The sequence below is a fragment of the Ailuropoda melanoleuca genome, chromosome 11 (assembly GCF_002007445.2).
Source record: "Ailuropoda melanoleuca isolate Jingjing chromosome 11, ASM200744v2, whole genome shotgun sequence".
In the NCBI taxonomy this organism is placed as follows: domain Eukaryota; kingdom Metazoa; phylum Chordata; class Mammalia; order Carnivora; family Ursidae; genus Ailuropoda; species Ailuropoda melanoleuca.
Genome location: NC_048228.1, coordinates 28,437,578 through 28,449,631, shown reverse-complemented (window position 1 = coordinate 28,449,631; position 12,054 = coordinate 28,437,578). Strand labels below are relative to the sequence as shown.

Sequence of the window (12,054 nt, the reverse complement as noted above, 5' to 3'; positions counted from 1 at the left end):
GTGCAGAGATGCAGATGAATTAGTTTGCTTAACTCAAGTCATTCCAGAAAATGTCACTGGGAAACAGGTTCTCCATTACAAAATCACTTTTGTGATGGGCTCATTTGAAAGCTGTCACAGAGCAGATAAAGAAAGACAGAAGGATTAGGCAAAACTCTTAAGAAACAAATATTCTCTTTATCCAGATCTGGACCATGCAAAAGAAAAGATCACCTGATGCTTTGAGGTTCAGAAGTCAGACAAACCAAGAATACTACCAAAAAGGGAGCCTAAGGCATTAATCTAGAAATTGTTATTTTCATGTGGAGATTTCCAAGCTTGGAGTGTTTTTCTTAGAAGTTTCATTTATTACTGTTACCTGAGAGTGAAAATTATTGCTTTAAATCGATCGTGTTTATTCGGAATTCCAGAACTGCTCAGATTTTCAGGGAAGTGTGTAAAGAGGCCTTTTCAAGCTCCAGGTTCTTTCTCCAGTGTGACAAAGCATTACTTAGCAAGGACGACTGGGTGAGGGTTTTCCAGGCTTCTCAAAAGGCCCTTGTTTGAGACGTTGACAGGTAAACGTAGGTGCTGCCAATGCCCTCATGGATATGGAATGCAACAATTGCATTTTGATCAACTTATACGTTGGTTTAATTTCTGCATTTTATTTTGTTTTTTTGTTACCTGACCCACTTTCAGAAGAGAGAAATCTTGTTTAATGTGGAACGTTTATCCTATATGTGCTTATTCCATCACATTTTTAGAGTGAAAGAAATGGGATTTCTTTTTATAGCTACTTGATAATTAGATTATACTCTTACTTAATTGCCTTGGGTTTTTGGCAGTGGACGGGGAGGGTAAAAGGAAATAAAAGTGAAAAAGAGGTAGCTGAACAATGAGATCTTCAAATTTACCACGAAACACTTTATAACAAAATCATCAATGGTAGTGTGGCTGACAGGTTGTCATGAAGCCTTATCTGTTTAAACTAGTTTGAAACTGGGGGCTTTGTTATTTATTCTGTGTGACACATTTTTCTATTAGAACAATGATAAAGGTAAAAATGTCTTAGAGAAGGTTCAGGGAATAAAATACCATTTGTCAAACTGGTGAGTTTGAGGACTTTTGATAAAATGTCCATATTGTATTTGCAAAGCAAAAACAAAACTGTTAGCTTGAAATACAGATTGTTTCATTTTATTGTGACAAGTCTACCTTATCTTCCACTTTAAAAGTCCCATTTATTGCAAAAAAATTAATAAAAGCAATATATTGCATTATCAGTATTCAGTCAGCATAGAGGCAAAGAAGCCCCCCCCCCCCAACAAACACACACACACATACATTTTTGTGTGGATTTTACCTTTGGGGAGAGAAAAACGTTTTGTGTGAAAGAAGATTAAATATAATGTATGACTCTTGGAAAATTTTTCAGAATGCTTTATCATGCCAACTCATGGTTTCTTCTATAGCTTTGAGTAAATAAAAACTGTTTTGCGTTGTTTTCAGATAACTAGAAAATACTATTACCTTTTCACCCTCGGTGTCCGAAATGAGAGGTGAGAAAGGGCTCTGATTACACCTTAGAATAGGTGAAGAGGAGTCTTCACCTATCCCTGGTAGCCTAGCAAAAGGAAGGATGCCGGACCGTCCAAGCTTGAGTCAGGCTTTTCCTATCAGGAGAGAATCACTTTGAACCTGAGTGAGTACTGAGAGGTAGAATTATTCTAACTTGGTGACAGCAGACCACAGCATGGTAAGAAGAGACATTAAGAGATTCAGTTTAATCTATACAACTTAAAATAGGCTTACGAGTTTTGCTACTGTCGTCAGGGGACCTAGTCGTGTCATGAAATTAGATCAAACAAATTCTGAGACTGAGATCTCGGACCAGACTGAGCTGTACTATCACAGGCCTGAAGGAGTGAAAAGGCTACAATTCAGTCAGTCTCCATCAGACATGGGGTTCTCCAATCCACTGGCATTTGAACCACATGAGTTATCCCTACTATGAATTCACGGAGAAAGTGAAAGGCAGACTCTACCCCTGATGAAAAAGAAGGAACCGCGGGAGCATTTCCTTGGTGTGTTTTAGGGTGGTTTGGCCTCAGAGGAGGTGGCCCAGCCCATACTGTGCTTCCCCTTGAAGGCATTTGGATTTCCCTTTTGACACTTGGCTTTGTTCCTAAGTAGATTATATTTTTAAAAATGTGCAAAAAGCTTTGCTTTTCCGTGCCAGCATAGAACATTACAGTAATTGTTTCTTTCATGTGCTTGCTACTCTGTCATTTAATTGGGAAATTTGGATATTTTGCAAATAGTTCACTGAACATCTCTATTCAAAGAACAACCTGCATTGTAATTTTATTCACTGTAGTTACCATATATTTGTAAGAAAATACACCAGCAGATTTCAATTTTTTCAGTATCTGATCTACTTCACTGAAATGGCATAGTGTAAGAGGCATCCTGAGTTTTCCCGTAAATTTTAATGGCAGATGTGATTTAAGTAATCTTAAAAATTAGTAGTAAGATACTTCCTATAATCATTTAAAAGCTATTGGGCATATAATAATGTGAACATTCTGTGAATTTGAGGAAAGGAATACTAATGAGAAATCTGGGGGGTTTATTTTTCCGTAATCTTAGAACTTGCAATAAGAGACTTTATATTATCATTTAAAAGCTGTTGGGCATAGAGCAAAATGACCGTTCTGTGCATTTGAGAAAAGAAATGGTGAGATATTTGATTTTCTTAGTTTATTTTTAATGATGTCCATTAGGTTTTAAATAGTTTACCTAAATCAGCTTAATTATCTAACTGCTTCCTAAATCATTTCATCTTTTTTGGGTAGATATTAAATCCCAGCATGTAGCCTCATAAAGGTACAATTTCCAGAGCATTACCTAAAACAACAAATTTAAGAGCAATTGAATGAAAAAATGAAAAAAAATCCAGAGCCCAACTTGGGAAGATAATTAGAATTCAAGTGCTAGTGTTAGAAATACTAGCAACTCCCATTTAACTGAGATAATTAAAACCTTTGAGATTTTCATCCTATTTACAAAAGCATCTGGGGACAACCATGAAGTTAACTTTGTATAGGAACAACTAGATACACTATAAGAAACCAAATCAGGTCAAAATGCTAAGAGAGCATAACAATTATTGATCAAAGCGTTAGCATCCTATTCGTTAAAAGGTTTTTGAAGTGGTACCAAATAATTCTTGTTTGTTGTATTTCTTGTTGGTACAATGATATCTTTGTGCTTCATGTACCGATCATTTTGCATGGTTTGCTTTATACTCACTGAAATCTTATTTTCATCTTCATGTTAGGGTACACTTCATTTCCAGTTTTTATTAAATTATATATATGATTCAATCTTGGGTTTGCTGCTTGCTAATATTTAATACTGTATGAAGCCAAGTACAGTTAGGATGAGGGACTATATGGGCATAGGGAACTCTCGTATCGTGAGGAACTTCGTAGTTGTAAATAGTTCTCTTAAAGGTTAGTTTTTTCACAAGGTTAAATTCAAATGTTAGCAGGTGTCTCCCTTAAAGAATTCTTCAGGAGATTCATCCCAAGGTGTTTCAGTAATTTTTTTAGGTCATTGTCTTCTTGGAAAGACTGGTGGGCACCATCCTTCTTCTTTTCATCAGCTCCTGTTGATAAGGGTGCAAATGCATCTGGTCTCTAAATTATACTTCACCATAATGCCAGTGATATCTAAGACGCTCCCTTGCTACAGACGTTGGCAACTCCCTGGTGAAGGTCCAAACTCCTCTGAATGGCACATCAGGCTGCACAGCCACAAATCTTTCCCAACATCGGCTCTTACCACAGCATACCCTCTTTGTTTTCTTAATTCTCTCCATGAGTCCTATGTCTTAGCCCTCCAGGACTGTTCACTCTTAGAACACATTCTGCTCTTCATTCCCTCCCCCTTCTTTAAGGCATGGGCATTGTGTTTTTCATCTTTGCATACCCAGTTACTTACACACAATTAGCTCCTGACACATGAGACATGAGACAAAAATGAGAAAACACAAGTACTTGCTTTGTCCTCTAGTGCTAATTGAAAATATAATTGAAGAACTATAGTATAGGTATATAAATGATAAAAAGGAGAATGAAAACTGTCCTCTTAAAATACACTATTATTTTTTTCTCAAATTGAATAAATGAACCTGATACTTATGAAAATGAAGAACGCTCAGAGGCCTGGATACCAGAAAAGTGAAGAATTTGTGCTATAGACATTTCATGTTCTACCTCAGAAATGAACCTTAACTCATTACTGACTTTTAACAGCTATACGGTTTCAGATTCCAGTCTTGCATTTCTTTTAAAGGAAATGTTTGCTACTTAAAAAAAGCTTACAATCTTATCTCTCTTCCGAAAGGCTACATATTATCTTTTCTTTCTCTTTCCTGGAAAGTGACAGCATAGCAAGGAGAATTCGTTCTGGATGGGCCAGGAGCAGGAGTTAGATTCTTTAACTGAATCCGAAATCACTTCATGAGAGTTCATTCTTCTTGGTATGAAAGGAGTTTCCTCATGTGTACAGCAGAGGAAGATAGAATACATGATGTCTGCGGCCACTTCTGACTCAAATATTCCACAATTTTATGCCAAGGAAAAAAATACTTCAATTGGGAATTACGACCACGCTCAACCAAAGAGGATGGGCTTGCAAGTATGTGGGTTCTCCATGCACCCTTTATTTCACTTGTATTAGCACTTCTTCCCAATTCTCCCTGCAGAGACGGAAGTGATGTGAATTTCATGTATCTTTCACCACTTTTATTATGTGTTTCCTGTTTCTGATGAAATATTTGCAATGAGTAGGGAAAGAAAATGTAAAGGGCAATTTGGGCGTTTATTTCTGGATTCATTTTTCGTATTTTTATGCCCCTGATTAAAATAGATCAGTAAGAGTAAAGCAGATTTATTGAAGCTTGCATTTTACTGATAAAATAAGTGACATTTTGTGCCATGTCTCCATCTGTGATAACGACTCAGCAATGGTTAAGGATGCCTTATTTGGGTAGTTCAGACAAACAACAATCCTCAGCTCAGTTACCAATCATTGAGTCAAACAGGAACATACCACTTAGTACCTTCATCCACTTAATTAGGAAAAAACGAATAAATTGGTTAACTTTAACAGCAGATATAGCAGCTGTTGTAAGGGAGAAAAATAAATATTTCTGAGTGCAGTTACTTAGCCATGAACACAACCACACATTTAGTTCCCATTAATTCTCTATTTTCTAAGCCGTCTCAGTCCATATTGGCCCCATTCATTTCAGCTTATGTTTAACTGTTGTTTAGAATATATCTTATTAATGCCACTTTATAGTTTCTGCTTACTCCGTGGAAATAAATACTCCCTCCATTTTTTATTTCTCCCAACTTAAGTATCTCTTTTGCTTTTTACATTCCCCCTTCCTCTTGTCACTGGGGTGGCTTGGACTGCCCTTTGCAGAGGATGTCTGTGTGTCTGCGTGAGTGCTGCCTGTAAGCGACCTCATTCAAGTGCGGCCTTCTGCTTTTACTCTCTAGCTCTTTAAAGGCTTCGGATCTTCTTCAACCATAAAGAGTGTTTTTAAACAATCCAGAAAACAAAGAACAAGTCAAATATAGTTAACGATGTTCCTCCATAGCTATTACTCATAACAAGACAATTAGAGAAAATTAGAGAATTTGCCCCTGGAATGAATCCCAAATCATCAATAACCCTTTGGATATTAGAAGACTGAAAAATCCTTGCGGCAAAAATGTGTTCGTTGGCATTTTTAAAAAGTCATTATGCATTCTGTGGGCCTCTTTACTAATAATAGTTATAGTATCAACAATAAGATAAAGAAATAAAGTAAATATGTAATCTGGGAACTCTAAGTTGTGTTTAGCATTCATGAACTATGCTTCTACAGTAAACAGCACCAAGACACAGGAAATGAGGGGCGCCTGGGTGGCACAGCGGTTAAGCGTCTGCCTTCGGCTCAGGGCTTGATCCCGGCGTTATGGGATCGAGCCCCACATCAGGCTCCTGTGCTGTGAGCCTGCTTCTTCCTCTCCCACTCCCCCTGCTTGTGTTCCCTCTCTCGCTGGCTGTCTCTATCTCTGTTGAATAAATTAAAAAAAAAAAAAAAGACACAGGAAATGAGGTAAAAGAAATCTTTAACAAGGAAAATTCGACTTCTAAGAATCCTGCCTCCCCGCCACCCCAGCAGCCGTTTAGCCGTCAACCTTATTACCTTAAGTAGCAGCATACAAACAATATGGTACGTCGGCTTTGCTCAAGTCCCACACAACAAATCCAGTGGATATTTTTCTTGTTCAATTAGGACTTTCAGCAGCAACTGACCCCATTGAGCAAACTTCTCTTTCCTGATTTTTTTTCTCCTTCACTTTCATGAAGCCATATCTTTCTGGTTTTCCTTCTACTTCTTTAGCCTTTCCTTCTCAATATCCTTTGTAATCTCTTCTTTCTGTGATCTAGAAAATAAAGTTTCAGTTTCGGTGGTTTGATTCTTAGACTCTCTTCCTTTCTTGATGAATATTCCCTTGGCAGGTTAGCTCATTAACTTAGAAGATACAATCCAATTGTCGTTTTCCTTTAAGGCTCAGTCTTTCTGCCTCGGGACAGGCATCATCGTCAATCCAGTTTAAATACCAGAAACATAAGAGTCTCCTTAATACCTTCTGTTGTCTCACCTGACAAATTCAATCCATCACTAAGCCATATCAGTTTTATTTACTAACTACTGCTCACTCCTCTCCACGTCCCTCCATTTCTAACACCTCAGTCCTCTGCTTTTCCTCCTGCCTAAACTATGTGGGCTCCTAACTGGTGCCCCACCATGTGTTCTTGCACCTGACCTACTTATCTCAAGTCCGTAGTCTGAAGGTTTCTTTTATGAAGAAAGATCTCAGCAGGCGATGCTCCTGCTGAAACCATCCAGTAGATTCCAATATTGTGTGGGGTAAAAAAGAGAATCTTTAACATGAACAATGTGGCCCTGTAGGCATTGTCCCCTTTCTCTCCAGCTTAATCTCACTCCCATTTCTCTCTCTCTCTCTGTGTTCCAGACACACTAGCCAGCTTCCAGTTCCTGGACTTTTGGTTCCTAATCTCCTACCACAGGACCTTTATTTATGCTCCTCTTCCTAACTGAAACACTTTCCCAGTATCCTTTCCCCTCACTGATTTCCCCTAATTCTAATTCATCCTCCAAATTTTAATTCCAGCTTCTCTTCCTCAGTGAAGCCTCCTTTGACCTTGTACATCTCCCTATGTATCTCTTTGTAACACTGATCACATTCTAATTCGACATCTATGAGTGTAATATTTGTCAAATTAATATCTGCCTCTCGTTAGACTCCAAGGTCATTTAGGGTAGAGATACTGTCTATATGGTTCCCTGTTTCATCTCCAGAGCCAAGTATACTGACAGACACACAGCTGCTGAAAACCTATTTTCTTGGGTGAAAGAATGAGAGGGTGAAAGTATTTTATACATTAAATTACCTACCCAACCCCAAGTGACCCAGCTATCAGAGCCCCTTATTCCAACAGCCACCAGCTTCCCCGTAATACAGGCACAACCCTTGTTCAGAACTCAGGTTATTGGACTGTTGACTGAAGGAGTGCTATTTCTGACTGAAGCAGAAAGAGCAGGGCAAAGAAGGGCAAGACAAAGGAAAAACCAAGTGAGTATAGAACAATGCAACCAATTCTAACAGTCTACCTTGGGAACTAGTACCTCAACTAACTCAAAAAATAATTTCAAAAATTTAGGAAGTCATGGCATCGTTTAGAGAAGTCTTTTTTGAAAGACATTTCTCTGGATATGTTAGTGCAATTTTTGTTTTAAAATTTATCTTATTACATATTTAACAGTAAGTTGTTACCAAATGATTGCTAAAGGCAGGTGAGGGTGAGAGGAATCATGGTTGTTATGACTGCTCTTTTTTTTTTTTAAAGATTTTATTTATTTATTTGACAGAGATAGAGACAGCCAGCGAGAGAGGGAACACAAGCAGTGGGAGTGAAAGAGGAAGAAGCAGGCTCCCAGCGGAGGAGCCTGATGTGGGGCTCGATCCCAGAATGCCGGGATCACACCCTGAGCCGAAGGCAGACGCTCAACCACTGTGCCACCCAGGCGCCCCTTATGACTGCTCTTTCTAATGCCTGTATTAGGAAAACTTTGGTCTTTTTTTTTGTTTCATCATTAATATCATTAAATTTGTCTATTCATGAGTCTGTTCAGGTTTGGTCAAATTAAAGCTTTGAGACTTTTGACATTATGTAAACAGGGTTCATATTGAAAAATTCAGCATAATCAAGCTTCAATCAACTTCTGGGAAGTTTTTTTTTTTAACTTTATTAGATTGCCTTTTACCTAAATTATGAAGTTTATGCATGACTGATGGAGTTGGCAGAAGCTTCTATTTGTTCCCCAGATTTCTTTTTCCTTTCTTATATGATAATATAACTTTTATCTGGGCACATGCTTGCCCAGGTAAATACTGCACTTCCTGACTCCCTTGGAGCTAGGCGCAGCCATCTAACTAACTAACCAATGGCCGGCAGCATGTCTGTAGAAGTGATAAGGGCACATCTCTGATCATGTCCTTAGAAAAAGGGTAGATTCTCTCCTTCACTGACTTTTTTCTGACTGGTCGCAGTGACAAGGGAGTGACGGATGAGCCATCTAGCACCATGAAGAGGAAGTACAGCAGTGAACCAAAAAGGGCCTGGATCCCTTAATCAGCCCTAGACTGCCTAATTTCATGTTAAAGAGAAATAGGCTTCCATCTTGTTTAAGCCACTGGCATTTTGGGTCTCAGTACTACAATAGAAAAACCTATATTCTAATTGATTTACAAGATATGTGCCATTGAATTTAAAAGTTTAGAAAGAAAAAGGGAACTATTTTCTTCAGTTGCTGCAAAAGCCAGTTTGGGGAGCAGTCTCCTCATTAGAGACTGCTGTGCCATTCTAAAGCCCAGTGATGACATTTCGTGGGTAGTTATGAGGGCTCACATTATAGCATTTAGAGAAAAGGGAATTAATATGTACTGGAGATTTTACACATTTACTCATTTAAACTCTTAAATAATTTTGTCAGTTAAGTATTGTTAAGGTCCATAGCTAATGAGTCCTGGAGCAGGAATTTTAACACAGGTTTCTCAGATCTCAAAACATTTTTTTCTCATTATAATATCATTTTCATGTTATGTAAGAAGATGCCACAACTCTGTGAATACTGAACCAATAATAAATATAACATATTTGAAGGGAATCTTAAGCTGCATTATTTTATATTTTCGTATTTACTTTTGCATTTGTAGTCAGATACAGGTTGAAATTCCAAGAACTGACTCACTCAAAACTTAGAAAAATTAATTTGACAAAGAAAAATATCTCCTTTATCATACCCTATTCACTTATTTAGATTATTCCTTTAACTGCTTAAAGTTAAATGCTCATAAAGTTTAAGGAAAAAAAAAAGGCTTTGCATAACCCGGCAAGTATTTGCTTTGTTCCTTTACCTGCCATTTTCTTTACAAGTTGCAGAAGGAAATTTTGTTTAAGATATGTTATGTAAGCTATCAAATTCCCCTTTAAATGGCTATTTTGGCTCACTTTCACAACATACATTATGAACAATGGAACAGACAAGTGACCTTTTTTTTTTACTAGTTAAACAAGCATAACAGTTTGTTTTAATAAAAAGAACATGTTTTCGGTCCAACCATTGACTTTCCTTTTAGATACTGAAGGTTGAGTAAAATGGAACCATTTAATGGGCTTTGTCTCCTATAACATTTTACAACCCTCCTATGGTTATTTCACTCAAGTTTTTTCTCTTGCTAATCAAGGTACTTTACTGCTACTGTCTTTCTCTACCAGCTCTGTAACATTACTTTAATATTCTGTGACCAGTCTTATAGGTTTCTTCACCCATCATCAATGCTTAAAACCCCTCTTCTTTGCCTGCCTTGGCTGTGAAGCTGAACAGGTCAGATTCTCACATTTTTAACCGCCCATGCTGCTAGAGATTGTCATGTGAGACAGTTTTAGACAATGAGACAGAAGGGGACATCTTTGGAGCTTTTAGGTTGTGGTTAAAAAAAGAATAGAAGTGGTTGACAGTAATGTTCTTTACCATCCCTCTTTCGTATATGCCCCTTCCCTTCCACTTTCTGGCTAAACATATGATATTTGAAACTGCCTTGTCCATCACGAAACTAAGGGACCATAATTTAGTCTTTACTCAAGAACAGTGTCAGATTTTATTCTTTTCTGCATGGCTAGAACGTAGTATTAAGTACAGCGTGTTTAGAATGTAAAGGCATAAGTTAAAATCCTTGATGTTGCGCTTACTAGCTCTGCAGTTTTGGGTGTTACTAAGTTTTTTGTACCATAGTTATTGCAGCTATAAAAAAAAGGCATTTAAAAAAACCTGCCATGCGGGAATATTATAAAAACTAGAGACAAATTATGTAAAGCCTAGCATATTCTAGGTGCCCAACATTTAGTTATGATTACTACCTCAACTTTTTTAGTCTACTGTATAGACTTGTATTACACCTGCAACATGTGGCCTTTCGTACCAGTCCAAACATCTGAAGTATCTCCTCATTGCTTCTATTATATGATACTGTTCTAAAATCCTATGAAGGATAGTCTCTCAATGCACTCATGCCCAAGCAGTGTTGATTCCCCCTTTTTAAGAAAAGGGGCACATCAGACTTTAAAGTGGTGCTGCTATGTAAATAGATACTCATCTCAAGGAATTCAGCTTTGTGTAATGCATATTTCCTGGTTTGTTTTTTTATTTATTTTTCTGGTTCATTTTTTTTCCTGGTTTGTTTGTATTTATTTAAACTTGTAATTATTAGAAATTATAGATGCATATGTATCTGTAAGAAATAATAGAGATTATGTGTTTTTTTTTTGTGTTTGGTTTGTGTTTTTCAAGGAAATGGTCCATTTCATCTAACTTGTCAAATTTACGTGTGTGGACTTGTTCATTGTACTTGCTTATTATCTTTTTGATAGCTGCAGGGTCTATCGTGATAGCTCATCTTACATCCATGACATTTGTCGTTTGTATCCTCTTTCTTTTTTCTTCAACCTTGCTAGAGGTTTGTCGGTTTTACTAATCTTTAAAAAGAATTATCTCTTTGCTACTTGACTTTTTTCTTTTTTATGTTTTCTATTTCATTGATTTCTGCATAATATTTATAATTTTCTTCTTTCTGCTTGCTTTGAGCTTGTTCTATTTCTTTTCTTTTTTAGTTTCTTGAAGTGGGAGCCCATTGTATTTACCTATATTTTTTACTTACTGTGTTCTTTCTTCCTTCTTCATGTTCCAAGATTCTTCCTTTAATCATATTCTTACTGTTTAAAGAACTTCCTTTATCCGTTATTGTAGGGCACATCTGCTGGCAACAGAGCTCCTCTTTTCCTTCATTGGAGAATGTCATGATTTCCACTTCATTCCCAAAGGATGCCTGTGCTGGGCATAAGATTCTTGGTTAAAGGGTCTCTTTTAATTTTTGACAAATAGCGTGCCGCTTCTTTCTACTACTACTACTGTGTTTCTAATTGTTTTTATCCTATAGGGTAAGGTTTTGTTTCTCATCCAAATTTTTTTCTTTGTCTTTAATGTTCAGAAGTATAACTACGATGCTTCTTGGAATGGAATTCTGTGACTTTATCCTGTTTATGGTTTGCTCAGTTTCTTAAATCTGCAGGTTCATCTCTTGCTAAATTCAGGAAGTTATCAGTCATTATTTGTGTACTTTTTCATCCCCACCCCCTTTCTCCTCTCCTCCTAGGATTCTGATCACATGAATGTTAAATCTTTTGTTATAATCTTACAGGTCCCTGACACTGTTTTTGTTATTGTTTTTTTCAGTCTCCTTTGCCTCTGTTGTTGAGATTGAGTATCTTTCGTTGTTCTATCTCCAAGTTCACTGATTCTTTCCTTTGCCCCTTGCATTATGCTGTCGAGCCCATCCAAGGGAGGTTTTATTTTGATTATTG

The 12,054-nt window shown here is 37.2% G+C and overlaps 1 protein-coding gene across 2 annotated transcripts in view; it reads left to right on the top strand.

The window, feature by feature from the left end:
* BANK1 (B cell scaffold protein with ankyrin repeats 1) overlaps positions 1–12,054 on the top strand; it is a 279,554-nt gene that overhangs the window by 89,999 nt on the left and 177,501 nt on the right. The gene's annotated exons all lie outside the window — the stretch shown is intronic.